Below are 20,104 nucleotides of genomic sequence, written 5' to 3' on the forward strand. Positions count from 1 at the left end.
GATGGCTCTAAAGGCAAATTCTACCAATCATTTAAGAATAGTTAATACCTATTATTCTCAAACTATTCAAAAAAAAAAGAAAAGGAAGAAAAACTTCCAAATCCCTTCAATGAGGCCAGCATTTTCCTGATGTCAAAACCAGATAAACACTCAACTAAAAAAGAAAACTACAGGCCAATATTCCTCATAAACACTGATGCAAAAATTCTTTTTTTTTTTAAAGATTTTATTTAGTCATTTGAGATACAGAGAGATAGAGCATGAGCAGGGGGAGAGGCAGAGGGAGAAGCAGGCTCCCCGCTGAGCCAGGAGCGGACGTGGGGCTCGATCCCAGGACCCTGGGATCATGACCTGAGCCGAAGGCAGATGCTTAACCATCTGAGCCACCCAGGTGTCCCTGATGCAAAAATTCTTAATAAAATACTAGCACACTGAATCCAACAGTATAATAAAAGAATCATTCACCATGATCAAGGGGAATTTATTACTGGGCAGCAAGGGTAGTTTAATAGTCACAAATCAATCAACAAGATACACCATATTCCTAAAAGAAAGGGTAAGAACCATATGATTATTTCATTAGATGCAGAAAAAGCAGTTGACAAAGTACTACAATCATTCATGATAAAAACCCTCAACAAAGTAGTTTTAGAGTGAACAGAACATACCTCAACATAATAACGGCCATATATGAAAAATACATAGCTACTACCATCTTCACTGATGAAAAACTGAGAGCTTTTCCTATATGGTCAGGAACAAGACAGGGATGTCCACTCTCACTGCTATTATTTAATATAGTACTGGAAGTACTAGCCTCAGGAAATAGACAACACAAAAACATAAAAGGCATCCAAATCAACAAGGAAGAAGTTAAACTTTCACTCTTTGCAGATGACACAATATTCTACATACAAAACCTAAAAGACTTCACTAAAAAATTGCCAGAACTGATACATGAATTCAGTAAAGTCTCAGGATACAAAATCAGCATTCAGAAATCTGTTGCATTTCTATATACCAATAATGCAGCAAGAAGAGAAATCAAGGAATAAATCCCATTTACAATTGTATCAAAAACCATAAAATACCTAGGAGATAAACTAACCAAAGTGGTAGAAGATCTGTACTCTGAAAACTATAAAACACTGATGAAAGAAATAGAAAAGAACAAAAAGAAATGAAAAAAAACTTCTATATTCATGGATTGGAAGAACAAATATTGTTAAAATGTCTATACTACCCAAAGAAATCTACATATTTATTGCAATCCCTATCAAAATACCACCAGCATTTCACAGAGCTAGAACAAACAATTCTAAAATCTGTATGAAACCACAAGAGACCCAGAATAGGCAAAGAAACATTGAAAAAGAAATGTAAACCTGGAGGCATCACAATTCCAGACTTCAAGTTATATTACAAAACTTTAGTGATAAAGAAGATCCATAGTGAACAATACACGTAGATCATAGAACAGAATAGAAAACCCAGAAATGAACCCAGAACTAAATGGTCAACTAACCTTCAACAAAGCGGGAAGGAATATCCTGTGGAAAAAAAGACAGTATCTTCAAGAAATGGTGTTGGGAAAACTGGACAGCAACATGGAAAAGAATTAAACTGGCCATCAGTTCACCATTCAGCCATCAAAAAATGAAATTTTGTCATTTGCAATGACATGGATGGAGTGAGAGTGTATTTTGCTAAGTGAAATAAGTCATTCAGAGAAAGACAAATACCATATGATCTCACTGATATGTGGAATTTAAGAAAGAACACCAATGAACATATGGGAATTAGGAAAAAAAAAATGAGAGAGGGAAACAAGACTTAAGTGACAAAGACAGAGAACAAACTGAGGGTTGATGGAGGGAGATGGCTCGGGTATGGGCTAGATGGTTGATGGGTATTAAAGAGGGCACTTGTGATGAGCACTGGGTGTTGTATGTAAGTGATGAATCACTGAATTCTATATGGCACTATATGGAAACTAACAAAATTTAAATAAAAAAAGAAACATTGGGGCGCCTGGGTGGCTCAGTCGTTAAGCGTCTGCCTTCGGCTCAGGTCATGGTCCCAGGGTCCTGGGATCGAGTCCCACATCGGGCTCCCTGCTCCGCAGGAAGCCTGCTTCTCCCTCTCCCACTCCCCCTGCTTGTGTTCCTGCTCTCGCTGTCTCTCTCTCTCTGTCAAATAAATAAATAAAATCTTCAATTAAAAAAAAAAGAAACATTGGGGTACATCTATCCCTTTGAATTAGTATTTTTGTATCCTTTGGGTGAATACCTGGTAATGCAATTGCTGGATCATGGTGTTGGTGTATAGAAATGCAACAGATTTCTGCACATTGATTTTATATCCTGCGACTTTGCTGAATTCATGTATGAGTTCTAGCACTTATTGATGGAGTCTTTTGGGTTTTTCATATTGAGTATCATATCATCTTCAAATACTGAAAGTTTGACTTCTTCCTCGCCAGTTTGGATGCTTTTTATTTCTTTTTATTGTTTGATGGCTGAGACTAAGACTTTAAGTACTATGTTAAATTGTAATGGTGAGGGTGGACATACTTGTCTTGTTCCTGGCCATAGGGAAAAGGTTCTCAGTTTTTCCCCATTTAGGATGATATTAGCTGTGGGTCTTTCATATATGGCCTTTAAGATGTTGAGGGTTTTTACTAGGAAAGGATGCTGTATTTTATCAAATGCTTATTTTCATATGGTTCTTATCCTTTCTTTTATTAACATGGTGTATCACATCAATTGATTTGGGAATATTGAACCACCCTGCAGCCCAGGAATAAATCCCACTTGGTCATGGTGAATAATCCTTTTAATGTACTGTTGGATCCTATTGGTTAGTATCCTGGTGAGAATTTTTGCATCCATGTTCATCAGGGATATTTGTCTGTAATTCTCCTTTTTAGTGGGGTCTTTGGTTTTGGGATCAACGTAATGCTAGGTTCATAGAACTGAGTTTGGAAGCTTTTCCTGTTATTTCTATTTTTTAGAACAGTTTCAGAAGAATAGGTATTTTTTCTTTAAATGTTTGGTAGAATTTCCCTGGGAAGCCATCAAGAGCTGGACTCTTGCTTGTTGGGAGATTTTTTTTTTAAGAATTTATTTATTTATTTATTTATTTATTTATTTATTTATTTATTTATTTATTTAAATATTTATCTGACAGAGAGAGAGAGAGCACAAGCAGGCAGAGCAGCTGGCAGAGGGAGAGAGAGAAGCAGGCTCCCCACTGAGCAGAGAGTCCAACATGGGCTCAATCCCAGGACCCTGGGATCATGACCTGAGCCAAAAGCAGATGCTTAACCAACTGAGCCACCCAGGTGTTGGGAGATTTTTGATTACTGATTCAATTTCTTTGCTCATTATGAGTCTATTCATATTTTCTATTTCTTCCTGTTTCAGTTTTGCTATTTTATATGTTTCTAGGAATTTATCCATTTCTTCCAGATTGCCTAATTTGTTGGCATATAATTTCTAATATTCTCATAATGTTTTGTATTTCTGTGGTGTTCATTGTGATTTCTCTTCTTTCATTCATGATTTTATTTATTTGGTTCCTTTCTCTTTTCTTTTTGGTAAGTCTGGCTAGGGGTTCATCAATTTTGTTAATTCTTTCAAAGAACCAGCTCCTAATTTTGTTGATCTGTTCTAGTGTTTTTTTTTTTTTTATTTCTATATCATTGATCTCTGCTCTAATCTTTATTATTTCCACTCTTCTGCTGGGTTTCAGTTTTATTTGCTGTTCCTTTTCTAGCTCCTTTAGGTGTAAAGTTGGATTGTGTATTTGGGAGTTTTCTTGCTTTTTGAGGTAGGCATGTATTAAAATATACTTTCCTCTGAGGACTGCCTTTGCTGCATGCCAAAAGTTTTGGGCTGTCATGGTTTCATCTTCATTTGCTTCCATTTATTGCTTTTTATTTCTTCTTTAACTTCCTGGTAAACCCATTCATTCTTTAGTAGGATTTTCTTTATCCTCCATGTATTTGAGGTATTTCCAAATTTTTTCTTGTAGTTCACTTCCATTTTCATAGTATTGTTGTGGAAAATATGCACGGTATGATCTCAACTTTTTGTACTTGTTGAAGGCTGATTTGTGACCCAGTATGTGACTTATTCTGAAGACTGTTCCATGTGCACTGAGAGGAATGTGTAATCTCCTGTTTTAGAATGAAATTTTCTGAATATATCTATTAAGTCCATCCTGTCCAGTATGTCATCTAAAGCCATTGTTTCCTTGTTGATTTTCTGTTTAGATGATCTGTCCATTGCTGTAAGCGGGGTGCTAAATTCTATTATTATTGTATTATTATCAATGGGTGTTTTTAATGTTTATTATTAATTGATGTATGTATTTGGGTGCTCCCAAGCTGGTAGCATACAAATTTACTATTGTTATATCTTGTTTGACAGATACCTTAATTATGATATAATGCCCTCCTTCATCTCTTGTTACAGTCTTTGTTTTAAATCTAGTTTTTTTTTTTTTCTGATATACATATGGCTACTCTACCTTTCTTTTGACATCCATTAATGTGATAGTTCTCCATCCTCTCAAGTTCAATCTGGAGGCATCTTTAGTTTTAAGATGAGTATCTTGCAGGCAGCACATAGGTGGATTTTTTTTTTTTTACCTCTTCTGATATCCTATGTCTTTTGATTGGCACATTTACTCAATTTACATTCAGAGAGATTGTTGTAAGATATGAATTTAGTGTCATTGTGTTACCTGTAGAGTTGGTGTTTATGGTGATGTTCTCTGGTCCTTTCTAGTCTTCGGTGCTTTTGGTCTTCTTTTCTCCACTCAAGGAGTCCCCCTTAAGATTTCTTGCAGGGGGTGTTTAGTGGTCACAAACTCCTTTAGATTTTGTTTGTCTGGGAAATTCTTTATCTCTCTTTCTATTCTAAATGACAGCTTTGCTGGATAAAGACTTCTTGGCTGCATATTTTTCCCATTCAGCATGTTGAATATATCCTACCACTCACTTCTGGCCTGCCAAGTTTCTGTGGACTGGTCTGGTACAAATCTGATCTGTCTTCCCTTGTAGCTTAAGGACCTTTTTCTCCCTTGCTGCTTTCAGGATTCTTTCCTGTCTGTGAATTTGAAATTGTGTGAATTTGACTATATGTCTTGGTGATGGCTGACTTTATTGAATTTAATGGGAGTTCTCTCTACTTCTTGTATTTTAAGGTCTGTGTCCTTCCCCAGATTAAGGAAGTTTTCAACTATAATTTGTTCCAATAAACCTTTTGCCCTTTTATCTCTTACTTCATCTTCTGGGACTCCAATGATATGAATGTTATTACATTTTAATAAGTTGCTGAGTTTCATAAGTCTAACTTTGTGGTCCATTACCTTTCTTTCCCTCTTCTTTTCAGCTTCATTATTTTTTATAATTTTATCTTCTATATGACTAATTTGCTCCTCTGCTTCATCCTTTCTTATTTTTATGGCCTCCACTTGGTACTGCATCTTGGTTAAAGCATTTTTAATTTTGGCCTGACTAGATTTTAGTTCTTTTAACTCTGTAGTAAGGGGTTCTCTAGAGTCTTCTATGTTTTCAAGCCCGGCTAGTATACTTATAATCATTGTTTTAAATTCTAGTTCAGACATCTTATTTATATCTGTATTAATTTTTTGGCCATGAGTTCCACCTTGTTTTCCTCCTTTTTGAGTGAATTCCTCTGTCTCATCATTTTGTCCAGAAAGAAGAAAAGAAAAAAGAGAAAAAGAACAAACAAACAAATAAAACAAAGCAAAAAACAAACCAAAACAAAACACAAAGAAAATGAAAAAGAAGAAAAAAACAAAAACAAAGAAATAAGAAAGCCAAAAGGATTAGATCCTGGGGGTGTTTTGGTCTGTTTGTTAAAGGAATCTAGATACCAAAATAAAAATAATAATTAAATAAAGTAAAATAAAAGTAAATAATAAAACACATATATATGTATATATGATATATATATGCAAAAATTAAAATACATTAGTAATAATAAAATAAGGAATAAAATTAAAAAGGAAGGTAGAGCCTATTTACCCTAGAGCTGAAGATTTCCAGCACTCCATGATCAATAAACTTGGTGCAAACTTGTTGTTTGTGCTGGTCTTCTGGGGGAAGGTTCTGCCATGCCAAAGTTGCTTTTCTACTTACAGACTTGCAGAATTTGTTCTCCCAGAACTCCAATTGATTTCTTGGGTATTCAAAATTATTTGATAACTATCAAGCTGTGTTCATGGGATGAGACAAAGTCAGTGTCCCCCAAGTGTCCATCTACTGATGAATGGATAAAGAAGTGAGAAAGGTGATAGATAGATAGATAGATATAGATGTAGATATAAATATAAATATATGTCTATCTATATCTACCTATCTATTACTCAGTGATATATATATTGATATATGTGATAGTGATATCAGTGATGTATAATGATATATTATATATAATATATATATTACTCAGCCATAAAAAGAATGAAAATTTGCCTATTCACTTATATGGATGGAGCTATTGAGTATTTTGCTAAGCAAAGTAAGTCAGTTAAAGAAATACAAATACCATATGATTTCACTCACATGTGGAATTTAAAAAACAAAACAAACAATCATGGGGAAAAAAGAAAGAGTTAAACCATGAAACGACTTTTAATTATGGAGAACAAACATGGTTACCAGAGGGGAGGTGGGTGAGTGGATGGGTTAAATAAGTGATGGAAATTAAGGATTACATATTTTGTGATGAGCACTGGGTGTGGTATGGAAGTGTTGAATCACTAAATCATATACCTGAAACTAATACTACTGTGCATGTTAACTAACTTGAATTTAAATAAAACTTAAAAAGAAAATAAATACAATGTAATATCATTTAGCCATAAAAAAGAAAGAACTCTTGCTATTTCAAACAACATAGATAGACCTAGAGGGTATTATACTAAATGAAATAAGTCACACAAAGAAAAACAAATACACATGAATTCACTTATACGTGGAAACTAAAAAAAGTAAACAAATGAACAAACAAAAAAATCAGATTCATATATACAGAAACAAACTGTTGGGGGGCCTGGGTGGCTCAGTTGTTAAGCGTCTGCCTTCAGCTCAGGTCATGATCCCAGGGTCCTGGGATTGAGCCCTGCATTGGGCTCCCTGCTCCATGTGAGGCCTGCTTCTCCCTCTCCCACTCCCCCTGCTTGTGTTCCCTCTCTTGCTGTGTCTCTCTCTGTCAAATAAATAAATAAAATCTTGAAAAAAAAAAAGAAACAAACTGTTGGTTAGGAGAGGGGGGATAAGTTGAGAAGGAGGTGAATTAGATGAAAATTAAAACGTACACTTTTAGTTATAAAATAAATATGTCATGGAGATATAGTGTAGAACACAGGAAATATAGCCAATAATATTGAACTAGTCTTGTATGATGACAAATGGTAACTAGACTCATCATGGAGATCATTTTGTAATGTATAAAACTATTGAATCACTATGATGCATGCTTGAAACTAATAGTATATTGTATGCCCATTATACTAGAATAAAATAAAACAGAGCTCTAAATTATTCTACAAATAGTGGAGAATCACTGGTAAATCGAGATAGGGAAAGTGACATTATCAAAGAAAAGATTTCATCATTAAACTGAAGGCACCTTATTAGGTAGAATGAGTTTTAGTCATTGCTAGAGATGGTGAGATCCCTAAAGAGATGATTGCAGTGGTCTAGACATGAGGTCACAAAGTCTTAAAATAAGGTAATTTTAATGAGAAAAATGGGATAAGGAGAGAGTGGTAGGCAGAACAAAAAGGAGCAAAGACAATAGAAATTGAGATGTCTGGTGGAGAATCTGAATGGGGAATAAAGAAGATATTTGGTATTAGAAATATTTTTATTGAAGTTCCTATTGGTAAAATATATGAAAGGAAATATCCCACATGTACATTTATATGCCAAATTGAAGTTTGGAAAAAAATTTTGACTTATAAATATGGATTTGGGAGTACATTGCATGTGTCAGTAATGATTATTGATACCATAATATCGGAAAGAAATGATGGTTATAGTGCATAGAAAGAAAATTATGCCTAGTACTAGATTAATAAGAATGTTCATATTTAGCATTTTGGAGTAAGAAGATAAGTCAATGATAACTGAGAAAGAATATCACAGATGTTGGTGCCACTTTGGATTGTATGAACTGCAGATATTCCATTCTCTTAAGGCAATGATTTTTATTCTAAAATAGTTCATGAAAATCTTTTGTTGTTGGCTTTATTTTTAACAATGCTACCACTTTACACAAAATTAGTTACATTTTCTTTAGCAGATTGATCATATATGTTATATCTATCTGCTGTGTATGCATTCATCTTTCCACTTCCTTATTATTATTATTCATGCTGTCATGTTTTCTTGGAATGATTTTCTCTTGGACACAATTATTGTTTTGTAAAAAACAAGCAAGTATAGCACTATGTTTTAATTGTTCCATTTACCATATAAATAAAAGTGTCTGTCTTTATTTGAAAAGTATTTAGGATAGAGACCTGTTTGTGATGGAGAAAAATGACAGAGTAGTAGGAGGACCCTAGGCTTCCCTTGTCTCTTGAACATAACTAGATAAATATCAAATCATCCTGAATACCCAAGAAACAATCTGAGGACTGGCAGAACAAACCACACAAATAGAGGGAGAAAAGAGGCCACATCATGGAAGGTAGGAGGATCAAAGACATGATTTGGGGGAGAAAGAGATCATGGGTGCTGCAGAGGGGAGGGAGCCCTAGTCATAGAAAGAGGAGAGAGAAAGAGAGAGAGGGAGAGAGAGAGAGAGTAGCACAGGAGCACCCAGAATTGCACAAGGAAAACACTTCCCCAAAACCATTATCTGAGAAAATGAGAAGGGTTGACTTTCGTGAGTTTTTGCAACCAGTGGGGCTCAAAGGCTGGAGTTGTAGAGGTCCATGGGCTTGCCTGGGATAGAGACCTGAGAGTGCTGCAGTGTCCAGTAGAGAAGGCAGGCAGGTAACTAATGGGCAGATGGTGTGATCTGAGGGTCACCTAAGATGAACTGGAAAAGATTGTTCCCTCTTGGAGCCCATCTGAGAGAGGTGGCATGGCCACTCTGGGGACAAAAGAGCTGTGGGTGCCATTTCCCTCCCCTGATCCTCAGCATGGGTGCAGAGATACTTGTTGAGGTTGGCTATTTTGGACACTGACTCTTCAGTGTGCTTTACTCCAAACCCTGTGGTCCAGCACTCTGGTGTGACTGCCTTTCTGTGTCAAACCCACAAACCTTCCTCCACAAAACCAGGGCATTTCCCTGCCACACCATGTCTCTAAATTTTGGAATTTTAAAACTAAGCCAGCCCATCTGGGATAAATCCCAAGATACTCCAGGGAGACAAACAACCTGGACATGGACAGTGTGAAAACACAGATCTGAAACACATGTAGGATGCACAAGGGGAAATTATTTGCTCTTCTAGAAGGTCTTCCTTGACATCACCAAGCAGGAACTCCCCTCTTGTGGGAAAAAGGAGCTGACTGGCAGCATTTCCACCTCCCCCACCCCTCAGTATAAACTAACTTCAGTAAACAGCATAGTACCAATGTTGGCTGCCTAAGCTGCTTACACCAAGCCACCCCACCACCCTGCACTCTGTAGGTGCTGCTTTTCTCAGCCAAGTGTGCCTGAGAACTAGTGCAGCTGACCCTTCACCCAGGTGACCACCACAAACCCCCCACAGGCACCACATCTAATGACCATAGAATTCTGCACACTTTCAGCTCTAGCGGAAATAGCATCAGGTTTCTTTTAACAAGTAGACGAGAGCCCACCTAGTTAAAGCTCGCCACACTCTGAAAAGTTCCCAAATACTCCCCACTGCAGGCAAGGAAAAATGCAGAGGACTAACCTGAGGGATAGAGCAGCCAAAACACAGCAGCAGAGTGCACCCAACATACACCAGAAGCACTTCCTGTAAAAACAGGGCCTAGATATTATATGAACTCTTCTTCATAAAGCTATTAATCTTAGGAGCAGGAAACATAACAGGCCTTCTTAGCACAGAGAAGATGACAGAGACCTAGACAAAGTGCCAAGATGGAGGAATCATCCCAAAAGAAAGAACAAGAAAAGGTCACAGCCAGAGATCTAACTGAAACAGATATAAGTAATACACCTGCTCTAATATTTAAAGCAACAATCATAAGGATACTAGCTGGGTTTGAGAAAAGCATGAAAGACTTCAAGGATTCCCTTACTGCAGAGATAAAAGAACTTAAAACAAATCAAGCAGAAATGAAATATGAAATAACCAAGACTCAAATCCAAGTGGATTTAATGACCACAGGATGAAAGAAGCAGAGGAACAAACAAGTGATATAGAAGATAGAATTATGGAAAATAATGAAGCTGTACAAAAGAGGGAAAGAAAAATCTTGGGTCATTAAAGTAGACTTAAGGAATGCAGTGACTCTATCAAGTATAGTAACATTCCTATTGTAGGAGTATCAGAAAAAGAAGAGAGAAAAGGGAGCAGAAGGTTTACTTGAGGAAATTATAGCTGACAACTTCTCAACCTGGGGAAGGAAACAGACTTCAAAATCCAGGAAATGCAGAAAACTCCCATCAAAATCAACAAAAGCAGGCCAACTCCAAGACATATTGTAGTTAAGTTTGCAAAATAGAGGAATGAAAATATCTTAAAAGCAGCAAGACAAAAGAAATCCCTAACATACATGGGAATACCAATAAGATTAGCAGCAGATCTCTCCACAGAAACTTGGCAGGCCAGAAGAAAGTGTATTGATATAAACAATGTGCTGAATGGGAAAAATAGACAGCCAAGAATACTCTATCCAACCAGTCGGTCATTCAGAATAGAAGGAGAAATAAAGAGTTTCCCAGACAAAAACAAAACAAAACAACAAATAAATGAACAACAACAACAACAAACTAAAGGAGTCCCTGACCACTAAACCAACCCTACAATAAACATTAAAGGAGAATCTTTGAGTGGGAAAGAAAGGCCAAAAGTGACAAAGACTGGAAACACAGAAAATCACAGAAACAATGAAAAAACAATTAATAAAATGCCAGTAAACTCATATCTATCAATAATCACTCTGAATGTAAATGAAATAAATATTCCAGTCAAAACATATAGTGTGTCAGAATGAATAAAAACAAGACCCATCTATATGCTGCATACAAAAGACTCATTTTAGACCTAAAAACACCTGCAGATTGAAAGTGAGGGGGATGAAGAAACAGTGACCGCAAAGAGACCTCAAAAGAAAGCTGAGGAGCAAAACTTGTATCAGAAAAACTAGATTTTAAACTAAAGACTACAACAAGAGATGAAGAAGGACACTGTATCCTAATAAAGGGGTATATCCAACAAGAATACCTAAAAATTTTAAATATTTACTTCCTCAACTTGGGAGCACAGAAATATGTACAATGATTAAAAACAAACATAAAGGAACTCATTGATAATAATACATAATAGTAGGGGACTTTAACACCCCATTTACAGAAATAGACGGATCATCTAAGCAGAAAATCAACATGGAAACAATGGTTTTGTATGTAAGTGATGAATCACTCAATTCTACACCTGAAACTAATATTATGCTATATGTTAGCCAATTGGAATTTAAATAAAATCTCAAAGAAGAAGAAAAAAGTAAAATATTTAAGATAAAGTTTCATTTTTCTAAGGAATTCTGAAACATTTCCACACATGCAGGCTCTGATGTATGTGTGTTCATCTTAGGAAAAATTTCCAAAAGTCTTTTCCATAAAACACCAGTGTATTTGGTTGCTAATAAGTGCCCTGCAAGAAAATATTTCCTTGATCAAATAGGCTTGGAAATTATAGGATATCCAATGTTAAATAAGTTTTCCACGTGTAGCATGTCTCAGAGCCTTTAATAGGCTAATGGTTATGGCAAATCTCCAAAAGGACAAAATCTTATAAATCATTTCTTTATAAATTTTGCTGGGTCAATACTCCATGGAACACATTTTAGAAACATTTGTTTAAGGTTAGTCGTTTTTCCACAGGCTCTTGTATGTGTTTATGATATAGGCAGCAGAATAAGCACTTACCTATTTTCTCTAGCCTTTATAATTCTTTTTACCTCTCCAATGGCTCACTTCATAGTGTTCCACACTTGTTATTTAATGATTTTAGAAAGCACATATTTGAGTTATTTTACAAGCCGAAGTGTTGATTTTAAATACATGTTTATGGTTTATTTCCTTATATAATTTTTCAGGGCTTGTGATTGTGTGAAAAAAATGTTCACTTTTTTTTTTTACTTTTTGAACATTAGAATTGTGCATAAAGTTGCAGAAATGTCACCAGGAAGTTTATTTTTAACATTAACAGAAGATTTCATTTCTGCCCAGTGGGATAGTATAGTGTGGAAAATAAACAAAAGCATTGCTCTTTATACATTATAAACTTTTTTGTTAGGCTTCAGAGGACTTATCCAAAAGAAAACTTAAGCTCTGTGAAAGACATAAAAACCTATCACTTTAAAATTATAAAAGCTTTTTCTCTTGATGAAGTCCCAATAGTTCATATTTTGTTTTTTGTCACAGCAAAGGAAACAGTTGACAAAACTAAAAGACAACATACAGAATGAGAAAAAATATTTGCAAATGTCTTACCAAATAGAGGGCTAGTATCTAAAATCTATAAAGATCTTATCAAACTCAACATCCAAAACACAAATAATCCAGTCAAGAAATGGGCAGAAGACATGAACAGATATTTCTCCAAAGAAGACATACAAATGACCAAAAGACACATGAAAAAATGCTCAACATCACTTGGCATTGGGGAAATCCAAATCACAACCACAATGAGATACCACCTCACACTAGTCAGAATGGCTAAAATTAACAAGTCAGGAAACGACAGATGTTGGTGAGGATGCGGAGAAAGGGGAACTCTTCTACGCTGTTGGTGGGAATGCAACTGGTACAGCCACTCTGGAAAACAGTATGGAGGTTCCTCAAAAATTTGAAAATAGAGCTACCCTATGACCCAGCAATTGCACTACTGGGTATTTACCCCAAAGATACAAATGTAGGGATCTGAAGGGGTACGTGCACCCCAAAGTTTTTTGCAGCAATGTCCACAATAGCCAAACTATGGAAAGAGCCAAGATGTCCATCAACAGATGAATGGATAAAGAAGATGTGACACACACACACACACACACACACACACACACACACACACACACACAGGAATATTATGCAGCCATCAAAAAAATGAAATCTTGCCATTTGCAAAGACACGTATGAAACTAGAGGGTATTATGCTAAGCGAAATAAGTCCATCAGAGAAAGACAATTATCGTATGGTTTCACTGACATGAGGAATTTGAGAAACAAGGCAGAGGATCATAAGGGAAGGGAGGGAAAAATGAAAGAAGACAAAACCAGAGAGCGAGACAAACCTTAAGAGACTCCTAATCTCAGGAAACAAACTGAGGTTTGCTAGAGTGGAAGCAGATGGGAGGGATGGGGTGGCTGGGTGATGGACATTGGGGAGGATATGTGCTATGGTGAGCATTGTGAATTGTGTAAGACTGATGAATCACAGACCTGTACCCCTGAAACAAATAATACATTATATGTTAATAAAAAGAAAAAATATATATATTAAATAAGATTTTGTTTGGAATTAAAAAAATGTGGTGTGTATATATATACAATGGAATACTATTCAGCCACGAAAAAAATGAAATCTTACCATTTGCAATGATGTGGATAGAACTAGAGGGCATGTCAGTCAGAGAAAGACAAATACCTTATGATTTCACTCATTTGTGGAATTTAAGAAACAAAACAGAGGGTCATAGGGGAAAGGAGGGAAAAATAAAATAAGATGAAATCAGAGAGGGAAACAAACCATAAGTCTCTCAACTATAGGAAACAAACTGAGAGTTGCTAAAGGGTAGGTGGGTGGGGGAATGGGGGAACTGGGTGATGGGCATTAAGGATGGCACTTGATGTAATAAGAACTGGACATTAAATGTAACTGATGAATCACTAAAATCTACCTCTAAACTAATAATAATATATATATATATATTATCACCATATACTATATTATGTTATGTTTTATATATTACATAGTAGTGATAAATAAATAACGAAAAAACTAAATAAATAAATAGACTTCCCATACACTCTATGCCAATTTGTTTATGTACAAACATCACTATATATACTATACATATTATATATATATAACAAAAACCAATAAACGACCACTAAACTAAAAATACACTATATGTTTATTAATTGAATTTAAATAAACAAATATAATAACTGCTACAAAATGTTAACTTTGTTAGAGTGATATCACTATTATTTCTGTCCTACCTTCTATTTTAATAATCTATGTATGAAAATATATATGAGTAAATTGTATATTTATTTTTTTTATTTTCTTATTAGTTTATTTTCCAATATACTACTATAGGCTTTTCACCATTCTAGACTCTGTTATTACAGTTTTAGATATGGTATTATTGTCAGATTTGCAATTACAGTCATCCAAAAGTCTTCACATTTTGACCCGAATCCTTTGATCTCTTTAATTTAATTTAATTTAATTTAATTTTTTTGCATTTTAAAATTTCCTAAGTTTATTTGCTGTTTTTTTTTTAATTTTATTTTATTATGTTAGTCACCATACAATACATCATTACTTTTTGATGTGGTGATCCACAATTCATTGTTTTCGTATAACATCCAGTGTTCCATGCAGTAGTGCCCTCTTTAATACCCATCACTGGGCTAACCCATCCACCCCCCCAAAAAAAAAACCTCAGTTTGTTTCTCAGAGTCCATAGTCTCTCATGGTTCATCTCTCCCTCCGAATTACCCCCCTTCATCTTTCCCTTCCTTCTCCTAATATCCTCCATGCTAGTCCTTATGTTCCACAAATAAGTGAAACCATATGATAATTGACTTTCTCTGCTTGACTTATTTCACTCAGCATAATCTCCTCTAGTCCCGTCCATGTTGATACAGAAGTTGGGTATTCATTCTTTCTGATGGCTGAGTAATATTCCATTGTATATATGGACCACATCTTCTTTACCTACTCCTCTGTTGAAGGGCATCTCAGCTCTTTCCACAGTTTGGCTATTGTGGACATTGCTACTATGAACACTGGGGTGCATATGGCCCTTCTTTTCACTACATCTGTGCCTTTGGGATAAATACCGAGTAGTGCAATTGCTGGGTCATAGGGTAGCTCTATTTTTAATTTTTTGAGGAACCTCCAAACTGTCTTCCAAAGTGGTTGTACCAACTTGCATTCCCACCAACAGTGTAAGAGGGTTCCCCTTTTTCCACAACCTCTCCAACATTTGTTGTTTCTTGCCTTGTCAATTTGTGCCATTCTAACTGGTGTAAGGTGGTATCTCAATGTGGTTTTGATTTGAATTTCCCTGGTGGCTAATGGGCAGCCACAGAGCCACCAGCCACTGCCTGTGCCCGCACCCATGCCAGAGAGGACCCAGCATGGACTGGGGCTGCCACTCCTGGCACCCGGGAAGAACCAATGCAGACCTGAGCCCACAGAAGCGGGCCTGCAGGTGGCCGCTGCCATCAGCATCCCTGCCGCTGCCAGCTGCCAGTGTCTGAGAGGACCTGGCTTGGAACTATACCCACAGACCCATGGGACTGTCACTGCTCCCACTGTGGCCGTGCCACCCAGACTGTAATCGCTCCCGGTTTTGGTGGCACAGGGAGCAGAGACAAGTGGGGGCTGGGGTCCACCATTGAGGTGATAGCTGGGGGCATGCACTGCCTGTGGGATGCTATGGTTTTCAGCAGCACTTACAGAGCAGGAGACTGTGTTCTGGAGAATTCAGAGAGGAGCAGACTGGCTTCTCTCCTTTGGGGCAGAGGTCTGGGTGCTGACATTTTCCTTTGCTCTGACCCTCCAAAAAGACGTGAAAAGCCCCCAGAGAACAAAAGCTGCCAGAGAACAAAAGCCCAAGCAGGATTGACTGAAAAACAATGCAGCAGGCCACTCCCTCAGAAGACAAGCTGGAAGAACAAGAGGACAACAACCCCAGGGTCCCCATAAAAGTGTAAAACCCCAACACCAGGGGAGAATTAGTGTATTAATCTCCTGGTGTTGCCTCACAGCCTGTGTATTTCTTAGATACAACTTTTCTGTCTCTTTTTATTAATTCTTTCTCATGAATTAATGTGTATTTGACAAAGCACAACATACATGGTTAAAAAAAAAATCCTCAACAAAGTAGGTTTGGAATGAACACACTTCAACACAATAAAGGCCATATATGAAAATTACATAGCTGATATCATCTAAAATGGGGGAAAAGTGAGGCTTTTCCTTTATGGTAAGGAACAAGACAGGGATGTTCACACTCAACACTGTTATTGAACATAGGATTGGAAGTCCTAGACTCTGCAATCCAAAAACAAAATGAAATAAAAGGCATCCAAATCAGCAAGGAAGAAGTCAAAATTTCACTATTTGCAGATCACATGGTACTCTATATAGAAAATATGAACAACTCCACCAAAATTTTTCTAGAACAGATACAAGAATTCAGCAAAGTTTAAGGATACAAAATCAATGTACAGAAATCTGTTCCATTTCCATACACCAATAATGAGACAGCAGAAAGAGAAATCAAGGAATCAGTCCCACTTACAATTGCACCAAAAACCATAGGATACTTAGGAATAAACCTAACCAAAAAGGTAAAAATCTGAAGTCCAAAAACTATAAAACACTGAAGAAATAAATTGAAGATGACAAGAAAATGAAAAAAAAAGTGTACATTATTCAAAGCAATCTACACATATAGTGCAATCCCTTTCAAAATACCAACAGCATTTTTCACATAGGTAGTACAAACAATCCTAAAATTTGTATGAATCACAAAAGACCCCAAATAGCCAAAGCAATCTTGAAAAAGAAAAGCAAAGCTGGAGGCATCACAATCCAGACTTCAAGCTCTATTACAAAGCTTTAGTGATCAAGAGAGTATGGTATTGGCACAAAAGTAGACACATAGATCAATGGAATAGAATAGAAAACCCAGAATTGAACTCACAACTATATGGTCAACAAATATTTGGCAAAGCAGGAGGGAATATCCAATCAGAAGAAGACAATCTCTTTAACAAATGGTGTGGGACAATTGGACAGCAGCATGCAAAAGAAAGAAACTGGACCACTTTCTTACACTATACACAAAAATAAATTCAAAATGGATGAAAGACCTCCATATGGGACAGGAATCCATCAAAATCCTAGAGGAGAAGACCGGCAGTATCATTTTTGACAATGACCATAGCAACCTCTTACTCTATATGTGTCCTGACCAAGGGAAGTAAAAGCAAAAATAAACAATTGGAACTTCATAAAAATGAAAAGATTCTGGCCAGCAAAAGAGACAATCAACAAAACTAAAAGGCAACCAATAGAATGAGAGAATATATTTGCAAATGATATATCTGATGAAGCATTAGTATCCAAAATGTAATAAAAAGGATCAAACTCAACAACCAGAAAATGAATAATCCAGTTAAAATGGGACATAAAACATGGATAGATACTTTTCCAAAGAAAACATACAGATGGTCAACAGACATGAAAAGATGCTCAACATTACTCATCATCAGGGAAATATACATCAGAACTACAATGAGATATCACCTCACGCAAGGCACAAAGGCTGAAATTAACAACACAGGAAATGACAGATATTGGCAAGGTTGGGGGAAAAGGGAAACCCTCTTGCATTGTTGGTTGGAATGCAAACTGGTACAGCCATTCTGGAAAACAGTATGAAGGTTCCTCAAAAAGTTAAATATAGGGGCACCTGGGTGGCTCAGTTGTTAAGTGTCTGCCTTTGGCTCAGGTCATGATCCCAGAGTCCTGCGATCGAGCCCCGCATCGGGCTCCCTGCTCAGCAGGAAGCCTGCTTCTCCCTCTCCCACTTCCCCTGCTTGTGTTCCCTCTCTCGCTGTGTCTCTCTCTGACAAATAAATAAATAAAATCTTCAAAAAAAAAAAAAAGTTAAATATAGAACTACCCTATGAGCCAGCAATTACACCACTAGGTATTTACCCAAAGGATACAAAAATATTGATTCAAAGGGAGACATGTTTATAGCAGTATTATCAACAATAATGAAATTAGGGAAAGAGCCCAAATGTCCATCGACTGAGGAATGGATAAAGATGTGGTATAGGCAAGATGGCAGAGGAGTAGGGAACTCCATTTCAACTGGTCCCCTGAATTTAACTGGATATCTACCAAACCATTCTGAACACCCACAAAATCAGCCTGAGAGGTAAGAATATATATCTGGATCTCTACAAGCAGAATATCTCCCATGGTTTGGAGGTATGAAGGGTGGAGTTATTATTCTGTGGGGAAATATTGGAAGATAAACAGAAGGGGGAGGGAGTCGCCATAAGCTGGCCCCTGGAAAGTGATATAACACCAGAGTGCAAAAGCGTCCTGAGCTGGGGGACTGGCAATAACACAGAGCTGTAGGGGCAGGCTGAGAAGGGCTTGATGACAGCGATCAAACAAGATCCAGCAGCTGCGGGAGTGTTAGCGCGAACTCGAGGCTGCTCTTGAGTACCCAGGCCGATGGTGCCAACCCTGGACCACTCCCAGTTTTAGAAGCACAAAGGGCAGAAACAAGCTGGGCTCCTGAGTCAATCACTGAGAGGGTTGCTGGGGGGCATTTACCGCCTGTGGGAGACTGCGGTTTTCAGCAGTGCTTACAGAATCAGAGACTGTGTGTTCTGGAAGGTTCAGAGAACAGACCGTGATTTCCCTGCTCTGGGTCAGAGGTCTGTGAGCCGACATTTTTCTTTGCTCTGACCCTCAGAAAAGGCGGGGAAAGTTGCCAGAGAACAAAAGTACAAAAAACTGGTTTCCACAGAGCCCAGCCCCCTTACAGAGGGCAGGGCAACTCTACCCAAGCAGGGTTGCCTGAGAAATAGCGTGGCAGGCCTCTCCCCCAGAAGACAAGCTGGAAGAACAAGAGTATGACAAGCCTAGGGTACCCATAAAACTGTAAAACCCCAACACCAGGGGAAAATAGTATATTGAGCTCCAGGTGTTGCCTCACGATTTGTGTATTCTTCAGATACAACATGTTTTTTCATTTTATTCTTTCTCATGTTTCTTCTGGTTTTTTTTCTTTTTACCTTTTACTCATTTCAACTAGATGTTTAATATAACATATTTCATAGTAGCTTTTTAACTTGTATTTTTTCACACCTATATTTTTTATATAGATATAAACTTCAATGTATTCCTTTTTTACCTCTTCAATATTACCTTTATATATATACCAGTTTTATTTTCCCTATAACTCTGGGAATTAGTGTCCTCTAACAAACAGAACAAAATACACCCAGGAAGAACTGAAACACCCTACCTTTCCCACAATGAGAGATTATAGCCCCCTCCCCTCACTCCCCCTTTTTTCTTTCTTCTCTTTTTTTAATTTTTAATTTTTTTAATTTTTTAATTTTATAAATTTTATTTTTGTGTTTCATTTTGGCTATGTTTTTTCAGTGGTGGCTTCTGACCACTCCATATTTTCCAAGGGTGCATCTTGCTTGGGTCATGGTTGATATTTTGGACTCTGTACATTCCCTCAACCACCCCTCAACAGAATGACTAGGAGGAGGAAATCCCAACGAAGAAAAGAACCAGAGAAAATGGCCTTTTCTGCAGACCTAATGGATATGAATATAAACAAGATGTCAGAGATACACTTCAGAGTAGCAGTTATGAAGTCAATAGCTAGGCTTGAGAAAACCATTAATGACAATATAGAATCTCTAAGGGCAAAAATGAGAGCTAATCAAGCTGAACTTAAAAATGCTATGAATGAGATAAGTCTAAACTGCATACTCTAACAGTTAGGGTAAATGAGGAAGAAGAGAGAATTAGTGATCTAGAAGATAAGCTGATAGAAAGGAAGGAATAGGAGGAGGCCTGGAACAAACAGCTTAAAATCCATGAGAACAGATTAGAA

The sequence above is a fragment of the Neomonachus schauinslandi genome, chromosome X (genome assembly GCF_002201575.2).
Source record: "Neomonachus schauinslandi chromosome X, ASM220157v2, whole genome shotgun sequence".
NCBI lineage: Eukaryota > Metazoa > Chordata > Mammalia > Carnivora > Phocidae > Neomonachus > Neomonachus schauinslandi.